General features: G+C 49.9%; 1 protein-coding gene across 1 annotated transcript in view; it reads left to right on the forward strand.

The window, feature by feature from the left end:
• The first annotated feature begins 899 nt into the window (after positions 1-899).
• The window catches only part of sipa1l1 (signal-induced proliferation-associated 1 like 1), a 57,723-nt gene continuing 35,838 nt past the window's right edge, over positions 900-22,784 (forward strand). Inside the window, 2 exon segments of the mRNA XM_084699747.1 lie at positions 900-1,352; positions 21,425-21,476. The gene's annotated coding sequence lies outside the window, so the exon portion shown is untranslated.

Below are 22,784 nucleotides of genomic sequence, written 5' to 3' on the forward strand. Positions count from 1 at the left end.
CACTGCAGCAGGTCTTTGAGATGGACCTTTAATACTTTAATCTTCACACCTATACCCAGCAAAGCTAAACCAATTATTTATCATAATCCTGGAGAGATGGTGTTTCCAAAGAACAATAAAAAAACACCCACACAAACATGTCCCTTGATAATTTGGAGTGGGCGTTGGAAATATGCACAGTGATTCTGAAGTATACTGCTCTTAATGAGGGTAATCTGTCTCCAATTGTCTTTATTAGATTATTATGTAATCTCGCTTGACATTCTGGAATAATGGTAACAGTAGAGGGAAGTACAGAGCTATATGGATAATGTGTATGCCTGTCTTTTCAGTCAGCACTGATAAGACTTGGAAAGTGGAAAGGGAGGGGGAGGAAAGAAAGAGAATAAAGGAAAAGGAAATAGAGAGTGAGTCAGAGAGACTGAGAGAGCAAGAGACTATCTGCAAGAGGGAGGGAGATAGATAGACAAGGGTAAGAAGAGAGAGGGAGGGGTGTAGTGAGAGAGAGAGAGAGAGAGAGAGAGAGAGAGAGAGAGAGAGAGAGAGAGAGAGAGAGAGAGAGAGAGAGAGAGTGAGAGAGAGAGAGAGAGAGAGAGAGAGAGAGAGACAGACAGACAGACAGACAGAGACAGAAAGCCTATGATGTAAAATTCCATCTTTCTTATGTTCGGTCTTGTGAAGTTTTTTTTCCCGTTTTTTTTTCTCATAACTCTGCTGTGTACATCTATATATCTGTTGAATTACAATGTATGAATACAGTTACCTTGCTAGAGTCCACAGGTCTGCATTATTCATCTATACAGCACTTCTATATGTGCTCTCTCTGCTTAATGAAAATACTACAATGATTGTGATCACAAGACAAGATGTGTGAAAGACAGCACAGTGGTTAATATAACCAAGAATTGACGATTTCCTTTTTTGTAAACAGTGCAGTAATTGCACCAACACCAGTTGCACGCATATTCCTTGCTGCGTAGCGGTTTATCTGAAGCAGTTGTCAGAGCAACGGTTTCCCATCCTTTTACAATCGGGTTCCATTCTATCCTGCTCATCGCGAGAGGGGAGCCGCGGAGGGTTGCATTGCAGTGACCTCATCTCATCCACCCAGCAGCTGCGAAGCAAGGCGGAGCGACTGGCTGTAACTTTGAATGAACTTAGTAGTTGAACAATCGCGAAGCGGACGCTGGAGTTAACGGTGAAGGGAAGACTATTTGGAGGTTTTGTGAGAGAATTTCCAAGAGTCAGCCTTGAATTGTTTAAAAAACGTGACAGTGTTTTAGCTTCTCGCTGTCTGGGATCTCGTTGCGTTTTCACTCATCTACCGAAAAACGTCTAAAAGGTGCCAGAAGGTGAGCTTTCACGGAAGTTTAGGTTAGAATTGTCCTGCTTGTCATGCATGCACTGCTAAGTGACTATCTCGGTAAGATCACCCAACTTTGTGTGAGAATGAAACGGGTAAACCTTTATTGTGAAGTATGTGGATTTATTCTAACGGACAAGTCACTTGCATGATATAAGCAACGTTCTTAAATGTTCTCAGATAGATCAAAAAGTTGAGGACGTGCCTGTCTGTACAGATTGTAACCTGATTATCGCATTTTGGAATTAATGTAGCTTGTAGCTAGCTAGCTAGTTTGCCTGTGAGCGCGCGATCTATCCGATTTTCTGAATCCAACCAGATGGATAATATCTATCAAGCTGTCTATCTAGCCACGAGCTAATTAGCCAGCAAACCATGTTGTGACACTGTTGCATTTCCTTTACCTAGTCATTACTCCTTATCTAGCTTTGTAGTTTCTTCCTGTGATTGCACCTCATCTTGGCTCCTGCCATCTCTAACTATCTAGCTCGACGAACACGCGTTTTGGATGCCAGTGCACAGATTCGGATACCTTGAGGAGCAGCATGAGAAGTTTGTAGCTAGCAAGGCGAGAATGTCCCTTTCCAGAAATCTTTATGCTGTACACGTTTGACAACAAATGACGGTATTTGTCATCGAATCTTTTGCTTTGATTTGACACCCGTTTTGAAAAATAACAGCCATACACGATTGTCTAAAGTTGATCCTCCGTTGTTGTCAGTCACATAGCAATCAAACAACTCCGCTGTTTCAATATTGAAACAGGAAAGATACGATCAGATAATGGAATCACCGATTGTTTGGTACCTGTCAACTGGCATTATTATAGGCAGTGGCTTCTTTAAATTCCTTCACTGCTCATTATGTAAAATGTTCAGTAGCCTCACCTGGTCGACTATGAGATTGCATGTTCGCCAAATGTATATATATTTATCAGTTAGCGCCATTGTCTGTCATACACCAGTCGAACACCAAACGAAGTGAAGGTATGGTTGTTCTATGAATTGGTGTTCCATGGCCCTGCAGGGTGCACTGGAGGTGTTGTTCTGTGTGGTTGGTCAGACACGACTACGGACACTTGTGATTGAATGTTGGTCTTTGAAGGAGTTTTGGACTCGCTGGTGCCGGTGCTCCACTCAGCAATTAATAGCTTTGGAAAGAAAAGCCGGGTTAAAATGACAACAGATGCCTTCTCTCGGTTTGTGTGTGTGTGATCATCCTGACCACAATTATCTTTGTCAGTGGACCTCCTGGGAATGTTCTGTCCTCTGTGTATTATTTCTGGTTCATCTACCTATGGAGTGTCCCTAGGCAACCAGTCTTCTCTCATTGGGGCGGGAGGACGGGGGTACTAACACACACAGATGGGGGATTAGGATAAATTGTCAGGAGACCTTATTAGTATTTACTTAGTAGTGGTTATTGGTCAGTTTGTCTAGTCTGGGTAAAGTGAAGCACAATAAAAAATACATTGCATTCATTTTGGTCTAATAGCTTGCTGTGAATATTGCAGTGTCAAAAACAAATTAGCAAGTAAACACCTCATGTTCTCGGGCCTCCTGCCCATGGAAGCCAAGGCTGTGCAGATCTGGAGGCAGTGTCGCATTTCAATAATAAGTAGTCTATTAAGAGGGGAGTGTGTAGGTGGATGCGCACATGTTGTGCAACATGTAGTTAGAGAAGGGAGAGAGGAGAGCAGACCCGAGAACGCCTGGGTGGGTGAGTGACAGATGAAGGATTATCAAGTGTCTTTTCAGATGTAGAGCGGCTGGAACATTTCTAAAGGTATTTCAAGATTAAGCGGGTGCCGGCTGAGATTAAATAGTTGTGAAAGGCAAGGCTCTCTGTCTAGCTCCAACCTGACTGTAGTTTGGTCATTTCTTTCCACCTCGCCTTACCCATGTTCAGCAAGGGGGGAAAAACCCAGTAAATAAATCTTAATTCCTCGTCCACTTCTCTGACCAAGCAGAGATCCTTCTTACATGAAGATGAAGAGATGGATCTAGGACAGCGAGAGAAGGTTTTTTGGCAGTGCGTTCACAGAACGAGAAACTAACTGGCTCTCACAAATTCAAGAAAAAGAGGAATTTTCAGTCTTGCTGCGTCTCCCCGGCCGTCAGTTTCCCCTCCCCAGCTAGCTGCTCACACAGCTCTGAGAGGATCAGAAACTCTCTCAAACACCCACCCCCTCGGATCTCTCTAGCTACACCCCCTCGGATCTCTCTAGCTACACCCCCTCCCCCCTCCTTCTCTCAAATCAAATCAAATTTATTTGTATAGCCCTTTTTACACGCAAGCATGTCACAGAGGCTTCACATACGCCCATAGAACTGCCCCTCAACCAACCTAAACCCTCAAGGAAGACAAGACCCTCTCCATTCCTTCTCCATCACCATTTTCACCCTCTCCCGCAAGCTCCCTAGCTTGCTCTCACCTCTTCTTTCCTTTAGTAGAGCCAGGCTTGGGCTGACATCCAAATGAACTCTTCTCTCCCTCTTCTCTCCTCCTCAAAGTGAGGGGTTTGGTACATTATCTGACAGTTGTCTCTAACAGGTGATTGAGTGGTCTGTTGGTGGGCTGTGTTTTCATGGAAGTTGCAGAAAGAGTTCTGAGGGAGAAGGCACACAGGTATGGGAGAATACCTGCAGGCATAGCAGGATAATCAGATGGTCTATGACTAGATCCCTTTCTAGTCTTACTTACATTTACATTTAGTCATTTAGCAGACGCTCTTATCCAGAGCAACTTACAGTAAGTACAGGGACATTCCCCCCCGAGGCAAGTAGAGGGAAGTGTCTTGCCCAAAGACACAATGTCATTTTGCAAGGCCAGGAATCGAACCGGCAACCTTCTGATTAATAGCCTGATTTCCTAACCGCTCAGCCATCTGACCCCCTACTTCCCACTCTCCCGTCATTTGGAGGGAGTATGGTCGAGCCCGTATTGAAGCAGGGCACTTTGTCAGAAGGGATGGATCTAAGGAGAAGATGCTGTGGTTGTTGTGGAAATTGATTCAATTACAAAATCAATTCACTTGCGAAAAAAAAAGAAAAAGAATGTTTACCGTTATTCTTGATTATTGACCAGCCTTCAAGAAACTGTTGAAGCCTGATCAAATATGTTTTAATGTGTTTTGAATGATAATTTCGGATTTAATGAATGGGATCAGTATATGCATCCTAAACTAAATAAATATCTGAAAATAATTTGTTATGATAAGATGCAACTGGTTCATATTTCATCTTTCCATCTTTTAATACATTTGACGACATAATCTCTTAGGCAACCTCTAAATAATGCATCAACATTTATTTAAATCCAGTTCCTCATTGTTGAACTTTATATTGACACAAAACAAGTGTGTTTATCACTTTAACTTCTAGCTAAAGTAAAGAAACAAGCTAAAAAAGGAACATTACTGATCTCTTTCTCTCCTCTCCCTCTTTTTCTCTTTCTCTCCCATCCCATGGTGAAGAAACAGTCTAATTAGGGCGGGAAGAGAGGATTACGGCAGATGAAAGGGAAACAGATATGGAAAAAAGACATAGATTTTCAGTTGTGACAGACTAGCGAGAAATCTATAAAAAAACACAACCAAACAATAAGTAGGCTGGCAAATCCAAGCAGAAAAAAAACAGATGGAACAGCCTGTACAGATGGGGGCCCAGAGAGAACCGTCCTGATGATTTTAAACTGGAATCTAATCAGCTTTTGGCACAGAAAGGTTCTCAAAACATTACTGAACAACAGGCACACAGCTCTCATAATCCAACATAGCCCTGAAGTTACAATGTACTGAGTGAGTATTATTGTAAATCGAACAGATACTTTTTATTAGATTTTATTAATAGATTTCATATTGGCTCAGAGGGAGATTTTTCTGACTTTCAACCAAAGCCAGCGACGTAAGCCAATTTATTGCTGTCATTCCAGAACCATATTGCAATAATCAAGGTTGATCTCCCAAGAATTGTTTCCCAAAATGGTTAATCAGTTTGTTTTTTGTTTTTTTTGTGGCCTCCATTCTCAGCAAAGGATGCTCTCAACCTCCCCCCCCAGTCAGTCTGCTCAGCCCGAAAATGAAAGAGTTGACAAGTTTTGTAAGTCTTTAAATCCCTGAATGTAGCCTGTTTGCTGCATTGCTGAAATTCCCACCAACTGCCTCTGGCTCACCATCTGTTTGTACTCCAGACAGACAGAACTCTAAAATCAGCAGAGATGTTTTCTTGCCTGCCAGATTCCACCCTTGGTAGCTAGCATGGTGACCGCCGGTAGCTGGCATGGTGACCCTCAGTAGCTAGAGCATGGTGACACTCTGTAGCTAGCATGGTGACCCTCGGTAGCTAGCATGGTGACCCTCGGTAGCTAGCATGGTGACCCTCGGTAGCTAGCATGGTGACCCTCGGTAGCTAGCATGGTGACACTCTGTAGCTAGCATGGTGACACTCTGTAGCTAGCAGGGTGACCCTCGGTAGCTAGCATGGTGACCGTCGGTAGCTAGAATGGTGACACTCTGTAGCTAACAGGGTGACCCTCGGTAGCTAGCAGGGTGACCCTCGGTAGCTAGTATGGTGACACTCTGTAGCTAGCATGGTGACCCCCGGTAGCTGGCATGGTGACCCTCGGTAGCTAGAGCATGGTGACACTCTGTAGCTAGCATGGTGACCCTCGGTAGCTAGCATGGTGACACTCTGTAGCTAGCAGGTTGACCCTCGGTAGCTAGCAGGGTGACCCTCGGTAGCTAGTATGGTGACACTCTGTAGCTAGCATGGTGACCCTCGGTAGCTAGCATGGTGACATTCTGTAGCTAGCATGGTGACCCTCGATAGCTAGCATGGTGACACTTTGTTGCTAGCATGGTGACTAAAATCAGTGTTTTTTTCCACCAGCTCTCAAGACAAGAATTAATAATAGAAGTGCTTGGAATGAAGCAAGGATGGGCTTGTTAATCGCCTCTTTGTTTCTCTGCGCCGTTTGGCTGCGGCCTGAATTTCATGCAGTAATAAGTCTGAAAGTGTGTGAGGTTTCGAGGATGAGAGATGCGACAGTTCAGGACCCTGAGTCAGTTTCTGGCTGATTTTGTCTGTGGCCTCGGAAAGTTATTACAGTGAATTTAGTTCTGTGTTTTGTCTACAGACAGTATTTTGTATATTCATATTATGTTGTTACCCCACAAGGCTCAGTTTGTGCTGCTCTTTTCTGCTTTAGCTACTCTGTTGCACTCTTACCCACTGGTTCATGGTTTCTCATTGTTGTGGCACTTGACAATAATCAGGAAAAACAAATGGGCAATTCTAAAATGATTATTGTGTTATTATGATGTAAAACACTTTCTTGGAAAATGTTCGAGCTTGTAAATTCTTGACTGGAGTGCTATTGTTAATTATTCAATGTTAAATCTTGAGGACTTCTCTCTCAACAGCCATAGCTTGAATAGGACTGCAGGGTTTACACAGGGCTTGCACTGGATGATGTTTCTGGATGATATTCCAAATATTTGTAACCTATCCATTTTCTATACAGCCATTGATTGTGTTGTGCAATGTGTTGAGTCACCCAGTTAGCCATTGTGCTCATCGGCAAATCACTAACATTCAAGACTTGTGAAAGTGGTGCGGGGAACATTCGTACACCATCTATTTCTGGTCCCATCTCCCCATGTCAGCTGTCACAGGGCAGAGGAGACAGGGATGATGAGGGGGAGGTCAGGGGTTGGGGCCTTCGCCTGACAGTTCTGATAAGAGGTTCTGAACTTCATTTAAACAGACCCCGCGCTGTAGCAAGACACAATCCCAACAGTCAAACATCATCACAGGTCACCCCCCCTTCCCCCCCCCCCCCCCCCCCCTCCGTATTAGCGTGCCTCCTCGATGCTCTCCTCTCAGCACCTGTTTCCCCCTCGTTTTTCCATCTCCCTCTTTCACTCTTTCCTCTACACCTCTCTCCCTCGCTCTCTTTCACCCCCCCCCCCCCCCCCCTCCAGAGGTGCCGTGGATGTTCCACCACTACCTCGTCCAAAACTGAGAAGACTGTGGCTTCCTCCTAATCTGATCCATGATGGATTGCGGAGCCTCTCGCTCTCTCTGCCAGCGCTGCTAATGCTGCCTGCACGGGAATCCTGATTTACTGATTGTAGCCTGAGCTCTTGGCTGACCCTCTGATACTCTTCCCGCCTCAGAGCCACGCGGTGTCAAACACTGCCAGGGAATACGCTGACTCCAGATTCCTCCCTGTTTTGCACTCAGCTGGTGAACGGTCAGAGCTCTGCTGTTTGTTTTTTTGGGGGGGGGGACGACGACATTTAGACGGTATAAACAATCACCATAGTAGCAAGTCAAGACTTCAGTTCATAGGGGGCGGTGTGTGAATACGAAGCAACGTGTATCCAGAGAAGGGAGATCATGACCAGACAGTGACATCTGGTTTGCAGGTGTTTGCGTTGAGAACATCGGAGGTGGAGGAACATTTTTTGCGGTCTGCCACATTACATCCGTTAGACGTTGTAAAACTGTCTTCGTCAGATGGGCTGCACCTCTCTGCATCGCCAACCGTCTCTGGAAGAGGGAATCTCTCCCTGAACTGCTCCTTGCCATGATTCTCCCATTTAGTCTTCTCAGAGATTACTGGGGGTTTTCCTTGGCTTCTATGAGGGTTTCGATTGACTGTGTTGGTGCTGGCCTGAGTGACAGTGCTTGTACAAATAAAGCTGGACTTGATTTTGAAGCATCCTCAGTTTTGTTTGTGAGGGCTTCTCCACCACCAAGGCCATGGTTCCACCAGCACAGCTTAATGAGGCCACTTCTGCCTCTTCCTCTGTCCTTCCCAGACAATGTCTGTGGACCAACAGGACACTGGCCGACACTGGAATGTGTGAGAGACCTATGCCAACACAATAGAGGTGACCTCATCGTTTTCAACTTATGCTAAGCTGTGCGCTGTGAAGAACAATGAGATCTGCATGCACCAACAGTCGTTTCCCTCGCTCCCCGCCCTGCCCTGGGAGTGTTTGGGGAGTGGGGAGTCAGGTGGCTGAGTGGTTAGGCAACCGGGCTAGTAATCAGAAGGTGGCCGGTTCGATCCCTGGCTGTGCCAAATAAAGTTGTGTCCTTGGGCAAGGCACTTCACCCTACTTGCCTCGGGGGGAATGTCCCTGTACTTACTGTAAGTCCCTCTGGATAAGAGCGTCTGCTAAATGTAAATGTAATGTTATGTAAATTTTTGTGTGTTTTTCTGACACTCGACCAGAAACATGAACAGGGCTGTACCTGGTTAATGGTTAACCTGAAGCATTCAAACAGATAGTCTTTTCGAGTGTCTGCTTTAAGACGGTGAAGACCCGGCAAACTCCAGACAACTTCCTGATTTGTACAAGGCTGTGACCTCTGCCTTAGCACGCCTCCTTCATGCCTTCTTCATGGCACCTGTTGCCTCCGCTTGCTTCCTCCCTCTCTCTCTCCTTCTCTCCCTCTCCTTCACTCTTTACCCCCCTTCTCTCTAGCCTTCCCTCCCTCCTTTCCCCCGCACTCTCCCTCCTTTCCGTCCTCTCTCTTTCTCTCTCCCTCTTTCCCTCTCCCTCCCTCTCTTTCCCTCCCTCCACCTGTGTTCTGTGATGATGTGGAGGACTGAATCACTCAGACCAGCGATGCTGCCTCGTTACCCAATCACTCATCTGAAGAGGGCCGCTCCGCAGCACTCGAGTACTTAAACGGTCATCAAGAACTGGATCCCGCCGCCATCCGCTTTTCTTCCTTGGCGGTGGCGTTGCGATGGCTCTCAAAACATCACCAGATTTACCCCGCGGCTGCGAGGTAGTTGATGGACACCTGGAAGGAACTCGCGAGCTCTGGTTGTTACACAAGATGTGATCCGCTGCATTTTAAGCTGCTGTTTGTCATTAGAAAATCAGGAGAGTGTCCCCATGTTACTAATGAAATGGTAGAGCCCGATTTGGCACAGGGTTGGTTTGAATAAAGAGACAGCCTGGAAGTCTCTTCTTGTGACTGCTGGTTGGAACTCTTTTCCTGTGGTAAATAAGAGCCGGTTGAATAAGAGCTGAAATGGATTAATGTCCCTCTTCTGTCTGTTTATATCTCTGCTGACCTGAACTACTGTAGAGAAAACAGTCCTTTCTGGGTCAAGTTTACCAGGTTGCTGATCCACAGTCTGACTTGCAATCCACTGAGTTTGACGTGCTCACCTCCCTTGAGGGGCCACCATCAAAACCAGTGGCATGTGTTTGGGGGTCAGCAAATGTGCATAGCTATACAGTATATACAGTATAACATTATGTCTGTGTGAATTAATTTGGATGCAAGGAAGTGGCATGGTGTTGCTCAGGAAGGTTTCTGTACCTGGACCTCACCACCGTGCTGTAAACCAGGCCTCTGTATTGACACAAGGTGCTGACTGTGTGCAGTCATTTCCCGATGCCTGAGTCAGGCTCTATAGACATTCTCTTGTGTATATAAAAGCTCTAATACTTGGGAGAGTCAGGAACGGGCAGATACAGCAAAGTGCTGATACTGGATATTCTAACAGGCAGAAGAGAGGCAGCTATACATAAAAATGTAGGCATTGGGGCTCCAGAAAAGAGGAGATATCTTCTAGAGCTTCAGTCCCAAAGGCTAGTTATCTGTGTGCTGTCTGTCTCTGTGTATCTCTGAGTTCTCTCTCTCTCTCTCCCCCTGCCCGTCAGTCCAGCCCCTCACCCACTGTGTTAATTACACTATGGCTCTCTTTCTCTCCTCTCTTTCTCACTTGCTCCATGTCCCTCCCCCTCTCTCTCCCCCTCTCTCTCCCCCTCTCTCTCCCCCTTCTCTCCCCCTCTCCCTCCCCCTCTCTCTCCCCCCTCCCTCTCTCTCCCCCTCTCCCTCCCCCTCTCTCTCCCCTCCCCCTCTCTCTCCCCCCTCCCTCTCTCTCCCCCCTCCCTCTCTCCCCCCCCCCCTCTCTCTCTGTCTCTGTCTCTCTCTCTCAGTCTCTCTCTCTCAGTCTCTCTCTCTCAGTAGACAGCTATCTCTGAGAGTCTCTCTCCTGGCCGTAGAGCTCTCTGCTGAAGCGTTAGTGACTAGCTGCACACCTCTGCCTGTGATTAGCCAGCGTTGGGGAGGGAGGGAGGGGGGATGAAGGGAGAGGGAGGATGGCCATGATGAGGGCTTGCGGGGGTGGTGCTGGAGTGTTGCGTAATAGCAGAACAGCCCAGCTGTGTTAGTGTGTAGCGCCAGACTGCCATGTTCCCTTCACCCGCTCTGTGTGGGTTCGGCTGACCAAACCTAACTAGGGAAGATCAGATTAAATCCTTTATAATGATGTAACCTACGTAGACAATGCCGATGTGGTGCTCTTGCTTTTAAAGGTCAGGGTCAAGCTAACACGGAATACAGCAAAATGGCCAATGCCGACAGTGGAGCAGGTGAGAAAAGAAAAGTAGCAATCACCTGGTATTCGTCAAAACGGCGTTGCCGCGGCAACGGAGTTGTTGTGGAGTCAGAATCCTGCCTGTGTAATGATAGTGTTTTAAAGACAGTAATTAGACAGACGTGTCCCTCGGCGCTGAGCTGAATGCCGCCTCCAGCACGCTGCCTCCAACACGCTGCCTCCAACATGCTGCCTCCAGCACGCTGCCTCCAACACGCTGCCTCCAACATGCTGCCTCCAACACGCTGCCTCCAACATGCTGCCTCCAACACGCCGCCTCCAACATGCTGCCTCCAACACGCTGCCTCCAACACGCTGCCTCCAACACGCTGCCTCCAACATGCTGCCTCCAACACGCTGCCTCCAACACGCTGCCTCCAACATGCTGCCTCCAGCACGCCGCCTCCAACACGCCGCCTCCAGCACGCCGCCTCCAGCACGCCGCCTCCAGCACGCCGCCTCCAACACGCTGCCTCCAACACGCTGCCTCCAACACGCTGCCTCCAGCACGCCGCCTCCAGCACGCCGCCTCCAACACGCCGCCTCCAGCACGCCGCCTCCAGCACGCCGCTTCCAGCATGCCGTTGTGGGGAGGTTGGTGTGCTGAGCAATGGTGGGATTGAGGCAGAGAGAGGCAGAGAGAGAGGCAGAAGGAGAGGGGGCCGGCTGCTCCAGGGAGAGGTTGGGGGAGGAGGAATGGAAGCCAGGTGGAGAAGCATCACGTGTCTGAGAAGCCTGGCTGCCTGTCCGCCTCTACAGACACTATTTTTAACACCGATTTCTGACTGCGATTAAAAAGTCATTTTCAGCCCCCATCGGTAAAGAGCAGAGGAAATGAGTTAGGTGAGAATGAAGTCGAGCCCATGGCTCGAAGCAGGTGCTATTTGGCCCTTACATACACAGGCACGCATGCATGCACACAAACACACACACACTTAATTGCCTGCTATTTGTCTTGAGTGGAAGCAAGCGAGGGTGAAGCCAACAAGCAAAAGCCTGTGTACGAGGTTGCTCATGCTACCCAGTGCGTGTGTGTGAACACGATCGTCGACTGTGAGCAGAGAGAGAGAGAGAGAGAGAGACCGACCGTCACACAGGACAGGACCACACACACAGGAAGCCCGGGGGCCAGGTGATGGATGAATGAAACTGCAACAACAATCTGAAGCGCTGTCTGCAAGCACTCAACAGGAATTCCTCAGTGGACCCCCCCTCCCTTCCCTTCAGTGTTCCTCAAACTAACTCTTCCTTGCTGATGGATTTCCCCACCCCCCCCTCTCAGCTCTGCCCCACCTCCACCCCCCCCCTCAGCCCTGCTCAGACAGACAGCGTGTGAGAGAGCCGGTCAGGTATCAAGAGGGCTTCCTGTGGGTCTGCCTTTGCCTCTGTCTAATACTTCAGCCTAGCCGTCTGACTGCTCCACAGGGAGTAGAGAAGAGAGATGAAAAGAGGAAAAGAGAGGAGGGGAAAAGACAGACAGAGGGTGAGAGAGTGAGAGAGTGAGAGAGTGAGAGAGTGAGAGAGTGAGAGAGTGAGAGAGTGAGAGAGTGAGAGAGTGAGAGAGTGAGAGAGTGAGAGAGAGATAATAACAAAGGGGAAAAGAGTTAGATGAAAGTAGAGACTGGAGAAGGAAAGCTGCAGCCTGTGCAGTGTCACTTCATTGTTTTGTTGGCCAAACAGCAGCCCCAGATGCCTGTCATCTGGCAACGGGCTGAACCTGTCTTTGCGAGACGACTGCATGGGCGAGGACTTCTAAAAGACGGGGAGAGCTTAAGAACAACCGTCTCACTCCCTGGGCCTCTCCTCCTCCTTCCCCTTTTCATTCTCCTCCTTCCCCTCTTCACTTTCCCCTCTCCTCCTCCTCCACCTCTTCTTTCCCCTGTTGTGTGCCAGTTCAGAAGCGCAAAGCCCCACATCTGTCAGTGTCAGCAGGCTTGTGGCCTCTGGCCTCCTCTCCGCCTTCCATCCCGGATTACCCAGGAGCCTCGGCGGTTCTCACGACCATTAACCACGCACTTGTCAATCGGCCCTCAGTGCCATGAAGGATGGGCGGACACTGGCAGGCTCTTCAGTCACAAGCTTGCATAATCGATCAGCACAATGCCGTCCCATGAATCTCAACATGTTTTTTCTATTAGGTTCAAGGTTTTATTTATTTTTTTACACGGCTGTGTAAAACGCAGGGATGGGAACAAAGGTGTTTTGGGAGGGACTGGCGAGTGCTTGTCTTGTCTTTAGAATGAACTTGTGTGTTGAAGACCTGCTGCTGACAACAGCATGAATCACGGTCTGCCCTCCCCTTCACCTCTGTGTCATCTGCTTAATGCCTTGATGAGGTGAGACCTCCACTCGGTCTGGATACAAAGACTAAACAATAATAAGGACATGACAATAGCTTTATTAGGATGAGTTAAGGCAGTGTGTCTTGAGGTGTTTGGATTATAAGGGGTTTGTGGAGGAGGATCCGTGTGTTTTGCTGTGTGGACAGCAGTCTTACTGTTGCTCGAGGATAAAGACGGGTTAGATACATGACATCACTGAAACTCTTAATTTCTCAAACGCAGTTTCTAAACCCGCTACACACACATTTTGTGTGTGCTTCCCCAAACTTTTGTGTCTTGTCTTGTCTAAGAAGGCTTGTGTGCGTGTTTGTTGAGTGTGGGGGGTTTCTCTCTGTGTGTGTGTGTGTGTGAGGGGGGGGGGGGGGTAGGAGGTGAGAGTCTTTGTGCTGACTAAGCTTTGCTGTGACTACCCCTGCAGCTATTGTTGTTTAATCGGTGACCAGAGAGACACAGAGAGGGAAGTAGAGAGAGAGGGAGAGAGGACAGGGTGGAGAGACAAGGAGGGGGGCTGACAGTGGGCGTCTTGGGGGCGGACAGCAGTGCCCAGGTTTAATGAGCGGAGAGACCGGGGATCTGCTGATTTACAGTTTTTCATTACTGGAGCTCTCCAGCTCCTCTGGGGTTTCCTGCAGGCTTCACCAGGGGCCAGGGAGGGCAGTCCTGTGATCTAGACCCCAGATTAGTTTACCTGCTCTAATTCATAGCTGGGACCGTTAACCGCTGACAGGCTGAGCTGACCTCAGATCAGTATCAAGGGTTAGCTCCAGGGGTTAGCGTGGGGGAGGCTAGTTAGCGGGAAGGCCGCCTCTCATCTCCTACCCCTCTGTAACCCTGTAGCTCAGGTCACAGAGAGAGAGAGTGTGACAGAGTGTGTGACCCGGAGTGACAGAGAGAGAGAGAGAGGGAGAGAGAGGGAGAGAGAGGGAGAGAGAGGGAGGGAGGGAGAGGGAGGGAGAGAGGGAGAGGGAGGGAGAGGGAGAGAGAGGGAGAGAGAGGGAGAGAGAGGGAGAGAGAGGGAGAGAGAGGGAGAAGAAAAGGGGGAGAGAACAGCTGTGTGGGGGATTCTTCCACAGGCTTCCGGAAGTGTAGCTGCAGGCAAACTTCTGAACTCCTTTTCTGTTTGTGATGGAGTGGTTATAGACCTCCTCCTAGTCTGCTTCTTCTTCCTCCTTCTCTGTTTGTCTCCTCACTGCTCTCTCCATCTCTGGTCTCTCCATCTCTCCTCTGCTCTCTCCATCTCTCCTGCTCTGCGCTTTTTCTTTTTTCTTCTTGCGTCTCACTGTCCCCGAATAACTTATCCTGGTTTGGTCCGGTCACAGTTTACTGCCTCTGCACTATTTCCCCTCTGCTGACTGAGCTCTCTCTTTCTCTCTCTCTTTGGCTCTCTCTCTCTTTGTCTCTCTCTCTTTGTCTCTCTCTCTCTCTCTTTGGCTATCTCTCTTGCTCTCTTTCTCTCTCGCTCTCTCTGGCTCTTTCTCTCTCCTCACTCTGTCTCTCTGGAAGCCTGCTCATCTCTTCAGCCGAGTTTGGAAGATATCTAGTGTTAGTCGTGACCTCAGGTCTGCCAGGTTTTCCCTCAGATTGATGCGCAGGCGGCCATGACACCCTGGCTGTGTGCTGGTCCTCGTGGCTGACACTGTCCAGATGTGGGGAGCTCTCCCAGCCCCTACTCCCTGTGATGGCTGGGAGCGCGTCTTCCAGCACTGGCCCCTCCATGAACTTCTACCCCCATCCACCCGCGCTAATAGGGAGGTGATGCGCACCAATGGGTACTTCCGGACTTGGTCACAAACACACACACACACAGAAACACACACAAACGCCTAACCTGAGAAGTCTTGGGTCACTTCGCCCTCTCATCGCCTAATTGATGGTTGCAACGCAGTAGGGTGGCTCTAAACAATGACAAGCGCTGTGTGTGTATACACCGTATATATGTGTGTGTGTGTGTTTTCGTTCGTTCACCAATCCATGCTGTGCTCAGAGGAATGTTTAGCCAGCATGCGAATGCAAACCCTCACTGGACCATATCGGGTTCCTTGTCGTGGGAGGGGAGGAGCGTGGGAAGAGACTTCCTGGACTTTGTTTTGACTGATCAGGAAAGTCTGCTAAGTAGCTATGTGAAGGTAGACGGTGAATCTGAGGACAGAATCAAGTTAGATGGGAAGACATGGAGAAGATACTTTAGAAAGAGAGGAAAGTTAGGTGGAGGGGCTGAGCGAAGGTGGTTTAGAGAGCGAAAAAGCAAGATTCTGAGGGAAAGACAAAGAGGCTTATGCCGACTCTGGCAGGTTTGAAGTGAATCCGTCACAACGGTTTTCTCACAAACCCGTCTGGGGCTTGGAAGAGTGTCAGTAAGCTCTCCTACTTCAGTCCGATCCTGGGTGAAGGTCCCACAGCAGCCCTGGGCTGGTAGCTGATGTTTCCTTTCCCCTCAGCCTGCTTCAAGCTTGGAAGCCCTGCTTGCCCGTGTGTTAAGTGCAGCTGCTATTTTGTCTGGGGGAAAACAAGGCTGAGACTTTTTTTATGGTCGGTTGTAAAGTCAACACCTTTCCCTTTTATCAGGAACTTGAGTGCAGCTTTTTTCAGACTTGGCATTTTCACTCTAACCTATGTCACAGGATCTTCTAAGAGCAGGCGTTTTAAGAGCACGAGTTTACACACTAACAAAGTACCTTAATTGTGTTAATGATTCTCTCAGCTTTGGGGAGCTTCTCAAATCTGAAGAGGGAGAGAGAGATCTGGGCTAATGTATAGCATCTCTTGCGTTTGTGTGGCTTCATGACATCCGCTGCGAGTCTGTAATGCACTGCTTAAAAGGGCGGCACTTTAATTCTGTGATATTTTAGATTTGACACCATTCACAGCTCTCTGAGCAAAGCTCTTTTGTGTGCCTTTCAGCAGAGAGAGTGTGGGCCTAATAATGTGCCCCTGTCTCAGCATCTATGATTAGAGCCGAAGCAGCGACAGTGTCTCGTTGTGCAGCTGGGTATTTCCAGGCTCTCATGGCGGCCATGTTGTTTCCTCTCTGTGGTCTTTTGACGGTGGAAAAGAAACAATGACTTGAACTCAAGAGAGAGGCCAGTCCTGGAGCAGCTTCTCCCACAGGGATGGAGACCAGACACTGTGGGTGATATTCCAAGATAACCATCACCATCTCGGTTTCCAAATGGGTTCAGTGGCAACTACATTCTGGACCTGTTGGAAAAGGAACACCCAGATTGCCAGTATCCTGACCCCAGAGGAGCTGAATGCACCTGGAGAAGCCCTCTCCAGTCTGCAGCCTCTCCAGTCTGCAGCCTCTACAGTCTGCAGCCTTTCCAGTGTGCAGCCTCCCCAGTCTGCAGCCTCCCCAGTCTGCAGCCTCCCCAGTCTGCAGCCTCCCCAGTCTGCACCCTCCCCAGTCTGCAGCCTTTCCAGTGTGCAGCCTCCCCAGTCTGCAGCCTCTACAGTCTGCAGCCTCTACAGTCTGCACCCTCCCCAGTCTGCAGAGGCTGGTTCCTCTGTGATCTCTAGACTGGAGACATCTGGAGATGATTGCTTTTACGACCTGTAACATGAGCTAATGCTCTGGACTCCGATACGTGTTGGGATTTTGGTGAAAACTGCAGAATGAAATATGGCTGTTAAAGACTCCCACGTAACACTTCTATAATCCATACCGCCAGGCAGGGTTGTGCAGTGCTGAAGGCCAGCTAATCATCCAAATAACTTGTTAGATTTGGCTTCACGTGGATAACTAGGATGGGCTTTAGGTTAGTAATGATAGACCTTTATGGAGGCTCACGGTGGAATCCACACTCAGTGCGTCGTTGAGATTATAATCAACTTTTTTCCGATAGAACCTTGTCATTGACACCCACTTCACCGAACAAAGCTCCCAATGCAGACCCCAGCCTTCTGTGAGGCGGCGACACCAGAATGCGTCAGACAAACCTCGCCAAGAAAACAAACCAGACCAGAACCAACGAACACAGAGAGCCGCATTCCCACATCACTCTCTTCCCGTCGAGCTGGAAGAAATAAATCGTCAGACTGAGGAATTTGAGGGTTTTTTTGGCGGCGGGGGGGGGGGGACGGGGACGGGGACGGGACCGGCAGCAGGCCAGGGTTCAGGCTGCCTGTGAAAGCAGCTGGAAAGCCTTGTGGGTTTGGCCCCAACTGCTGAGCAGAAGGAAGATAGTTTTAACAGGGCAGCTCTGTGTGTCGCTGCACCACAACGCCACTTGGCTCTTCTCTTCACCTCCCCCCTCTGCCTTCTTCCTCTCCCACTCCCTCCTCCTCTTTCCTTCCTTCACCTCAACACTTTTTTTTTTCCTACCTGCTGTGTTCTCTTCCTCCCTCTGTTCCTGTTGTCGTCTCTTGGCCCCTCCCTCCCTGCTCCCCCCCTGCCTCCCTGCCCCCCCCGCCTCCCCCCCTGCCTCCCCCCCCCCCTGCCTCCCCAGTAGGTGAGTCAGTGTGTCAGACTGGAGGAATGCAGCCAGGCCCAACTCTTCCTCGAGGTGATTCATCTTGTGTGAGACGGGTCCTCTCTGTCCCGGTCTCACGCTGCCTCTTCCTGCTCCAGGTGAACAGGAAGGAGAGAAGCAACGCATGCCCTCTCTCTCTCTCTCTCTCACACACACACACACACAGTGCTCCCAATCCTCAACCTGTGGGATTAGGGGAGTGTGATGGTGTGTCTGTGTTTCTGCCCCTTGCTGCCTGAAGCAGCTTCTAGACCAGGGGTCCCCAAAATACGGCCCGCCAACGCATTTGGACCGCCCCTCTGAACAATCGCCGAGACTTGCCCAAAAAACCAAGCCGGCATTGTGCTGGCAGTGAGCTGGTACGGTGTGCTGCTTTGAGTCCCAGAATCCCCTCCTCCAGTCAGCCAGCACCCCAGCACCTGGGCCTGTGTTTAAATAAGACGGCTCCAGGCCTGTCTGTCTCTGAGCTGGTCTGTAGACCTTGTAGACCCTTACGGACCCAGCCACAGGCCCTGCACAGCATGGTGCAGGTCGGGTTAGCTCTGCTGTTGTTGAACCGATGGGTTGGAGGGGCATGGATGGTGGGTATGATGCTGATAGAAAGTATTCAAGTGAGTATTTGTCTCGTCCTGGATTTGCAGGATGATCAGCTTACTGAAATAACCGTGTGCGTGTGTGATCATTTCTGTAGGATAAATACAGGCTGCTTTACTTTCTTTTTTTAATGCTAAGCATTAGTGTGTTCCTGGTCCTGTTGGTACGGTCCCGCCCCTGCGTTCCTGGTCCTGTTGGTACGGTCCGGCCCCTGTGTTCCTGGTCCTGTTGGTACGGTCCAGCCTGGCCTCTGTGTTCCTGGTCCTTTTGGTACGGTCTTGCCCCTGTGTTCCTGGTCCTGTTGGTACGGTCCGGCCCCTGTGTTCCTGGTCCTGTTGGTGCAGTCCGGCCCCTGTGTTCCTGGTCCTGTTGGTACGGTCCAGCCTGGCCTCTGTGTTCCTGGTCCTTTTGGTACGGTCTTGCCCCTGTGTTCCTGGTCCTGTTGGTACGGTCGGGCCCCTGTGTTCCTGGTCCTGTTGGTGCAGTCCGGCCCCTGTGTTCCTGGTCCTGTTGGTATGGTCCAGCCTGGCCTCTGTGTTCCTGGTTCTGTTGGTACGGTCCGGCCCCTGTGTTCCTGGTCCTGTTGGTACGGTCCAGCCTGGCCTCTGTGTTCCTGGTCCTTTTGGTACGGTCTTGCCCCTGTGTTCCTGGTCCTGTTGGTACGGTCCGGCCCCTGTGTTCCTGGTCCTGTTGGTGCAGTCCGGCCCCTGTGTTCCTGGTCCTGTTGGTACGGTCCAGCCTGGCCTCTGTGTTCCTGGTCCTTTTGGTACGGTCTTGCCCCTGTGTTCCTGGTCCTGTTGGTACGGTCGGGCCCCTGTGTTCCTGGTCCTGTTGGTGCAGTCCGGCCCCTGTGTTCCTGGTCCTGTTGGTATGGTCCAGCCTGGCCTCTGTGTTCCTGGTTCTGTTGGTACGGTCCGGCCCCTGTGTTCCTGGTCCTGTTGGTACGGTCCAGCCTGGCCCCTGTTGGTGCGGTCGGGCCCCTGTGTTCCTGGTCCTGTTAGTGCGGTCGGGCCCCTGTGTCCCTGGTCCTGTTGGTGCGGTCGGGCCCCTGTGTTCCTGGTCCTGTTGGTACGGTCCGGCCCCTGTGTTCCTGGTCCTTTTGGTACGGTCCAGCCTGGCCCCTGTGTTCCTGGTTCTGTTGGTGCGGTCGGGCCCCTGTGTTCCTGGTCTTGTTGGTGCGGTCGGGCCCCTGTGTTCCTGGTCCTGTTGGTGCGGTCCAGCCTGGCCCCTGTGTTCCTGGTCCTGTTGGTGCGGTCCAGCCTGGCCCCTGTGTTCCTGGTCCTGTTGGTACGGTCCGGCCCCTGTGTTCCTGGTCCTGTTGGTACGGTCCAGCCTGGCCCCTGTGTTCCTGGTCCTGTTGGTGCGGTCAGGCCCCTGTGTTCCTGGTCCTGTTGGTGCGGTCCTGCTGCCACAGAGATCCTCAGGAAACACAGCGGGAGACCTGCACAATGGACAGGAAGTGTGTGTGTGTCACCAGGTTTAAAAACAAACAGGGAGGGACAGTGTTTTAGAAGTATCTGTGAGCCACCAACAGCAGATAAGCTTCCACACAGTTAGGCCCCATGATGTCGTGATTCTAAACAGGAAGTGATTGGAAGGAGGAGTGAGTTCTGTTCTTAGATAGTTGGCTCGAGGCAAAGGTTTTGTGATGGTTTCATCCTCAACTCTCTATGGGAGAGTTAAACTCGGTGCTTCCCACTGACAGCCTCATGTTTCATGTAGTTCTAATGAGCCTAACCCAAACCAACCAATCAGAGGGACGATTCCGGAGGAAGCCGTCGGTGAATAAAGAAAATATGCTAAATAATTCCGAGTGGATTCAAACGTCACTATTGTCGGGGGATATTTTAGTTGAATCAAAGCTGTTCACAGTGTTCAGAGGCTCCAGTCATATAAAACAGTAGCGGAACAGTAGTTCAATATACTTATCAAATCATCGACTCTATATGACATGTTTTTATACTGGAGAGGGTGAGCTTGCGTTGGTTAAAGCCGGGGCATTTTTATTTGTTTTTATTTTTTACTGTATCACCTCCAAACCTATTGTTTAAACTAAGATCCCACATCTAAACATTTGGAGAAATAATATGATTAATGGGTGGAACACTACATCAAAATGAACTGTTGGAACAAAATCCATTGATTCACTATGATATTGATCATTAGAAGGCAGGCACACCCACTAATGTTGTGCATCAATGGGGCATAGTTTCCTGTTGCCAAGGCATGTTTTATTTTGTGTTAAGACAATATCTGCCCTGTTATGTATGCAATAATCAACATTTTCTTCCAGTTCTCCCTTCTAAAAGCTCTTTATAAGACTATCTAATTAAATCTCCACAGTTACGGGGCTAATACCCCCCCTCTCTGTTTTGTCAAAGTGATGTTGTTGTGATCTTCTGGTGCATAGAACTCAGCCAATCTCAGCCAATAATTACAGCTGTATCCTTGCTGAACCACCATTTTACTGAGACATCAGATGTATTATTGGCTCCTTTGACTTAAGTGTGTGTTTGTTTCGTTCCGCCAGGCGTCCCTGTACAACGGGGCCGTGATGGCCGTCCATCTTGTGTGGTGTAGCTCATCAGCTGTTCCAGAATATCCTGTGTGTGTGTGTGCAGGCCCATGGGTGGTGGGACCAGATAGGGTTTCAAACGATCCACGAATAATGGTTGGAGGGAAAGATTGAATGAGACAAGGAAGGAATGAAGGACTGAGAGAAGGATGGAAGGTGAAAAGGTTGTTTAGGGGTGTTGAAGACAGTGAATTGAAGCCAGGATGAACAGCTGTGTTGTAGTGCTGTCCACTTCACCCAGACCAGGGGTTCCCAATCCTGGTCCTCGGGCCTCCCTGCCCTGCATGTTTTAGATGCTGATTGGGAACCCCTGACCTAGACCATGACCCCCTGGGCCAGCAGCCCTCCCTGCTGCTGACTGGGACCAGATCAGACCTGGTCATTGTGTTCTCAGCCTTCCTCGTTCCTCCTCTTTGTCTCTCTCCTGCCGCCATTTCCGCATGGGCATCAGGAATGAATGGAAACACGGAACCGAGTCCACGGTCTTGTTTCGACCCACAGAGGAATCGACTTGAATTCCAGCTCTTCATTGCCAGCCCACTCACACGCGGGCAGCCTTCAGATGTCTGAGTGTGTTTGTGGCGAGGCAGAGGAGGAAGAACAAGATGTCGAGGATGCGCTGTACTTTTATGTTGCTGATAATGTTTTTTTTCTTCATCTCCTTCAGGTATCCACCTCAGAGACCGACTGTGAAGCCTGGGCGATATTCAGGCGGCAAAGTAAGTATTCACCCCCAAACTAGCTCAGTCAAAAGAGCGTTATCTAATGAAGTGTTTTGTGGTTTCTCTCACCACACTGTCTTACAGTTCAGTTTGTTGTCAAGGATACTGTTCCCATGCAGTGTCAAAAAAAATTAAAAGGTGCTGTAGTTGTCACTGGAGGGACAGTGTGTCATGTTGAAAACAGTATATATATTAAAAAAAAAAAATCTTCTCTTCACAAAATGACTGCTGTAACAGTCTAATTGTCTCCTGCGAATCACTTTAGTCTCTCTCTCCCCGTCTTTGTCTCTCTCTCTTGCTCTCCCTCTCCCCGTCTTTGTCTCTCTCTCTCGCCCCCCCCTCTCTCTCTGTGGCCGTTCCATCACACCGAGCTGTCGTTTTTTCCTGCCCTTGTTCAATAACAGTAGATGATGTTGAGGGCGGCAGAGGATCGGGGTGTGTAAAGGCCACCCTGGTCTAACGTAGCTCTGTGTGCTGCGTTCCTGAAACACTACACTACGCCTTTGTGTTTTCCTCCTCTTCCTCCTCCTCCTCATCCATTGCTCGCCGGCTGCAGATTCTAAACACTGCTATCATGCCCGCCCACTCGCTCTCCTACATCGTCTCCAGCTAGCTGCTAGCGTCCAGGCGGGAGGGGGGTGAGGGGTGGGGGGGCGGCTGGATGGTAGGTGGGTGACCTGGAGAGGCAAGTGACCTGTGGAGGCAGGTAAGGCAGGCATGTGACCAGTGGGGGGGCGGGGGGGGTGGTGTTGGAGATCCCTGCACTGCTTCTGCATGAAGCCAGAGGACTTGAGAAAGCATGACACACGGTGTTGTTGGGGAGTTCTACATGGGCACCGTCTGAATTAGTGGCCACTCTGCCGGGCCCAGACTGGAGCATGTTTGGGGGTAGCTGGGCTCAGACTGGAGCATGTTTGGGGGTAGCTGGGCCCAGACTGGAGCATGTTTGGGGGTAGCTGGGCTCAGACTGGAGCATGTTTGGGGGTAGCTGGGCCCAGACTGGAGCATGTTTGGGGGTAGCTGGGCCCAGACTGGAGCATGTTTGGGGGTAGCTGGGCTCAGACTGGAGCATGTTTGGGGGTAGCTGGGCCCAGACTGGAGCATGTTTGGGGGTAGCTGGGCTCAGACTGGAGCATGTTTGGGGGTAGCTGGGCCCAGACTGGAGCATGTTTGGGGGTAGCTGGGCTCAGACTGGAGCATGTTTGGGGGTAGCTGCATGCTGAGAGCATCTCCTTTCATAGGCCAGCTCATGAAACCCCAATTTTCGAACAAAGACCTCATTGTGTGTGTGTGTGTGTGTGTCTG

Source organism: Hypomesus nipponensis, chromosome 6 (genome assembly GCF_054491055.1).
Source record: "Hypomesus nipponensis isolate SF chromosome 6, ASM5449105v1, whole genome shotgun sequence".
Taxonomy (NCBI): domain Eukaryota; kingdom Metazoa; phylum Chordata; class Actinopteri; order Osmeriformes; family Osmeridae; genus Hypomesus; species Hypomesus nipponensis.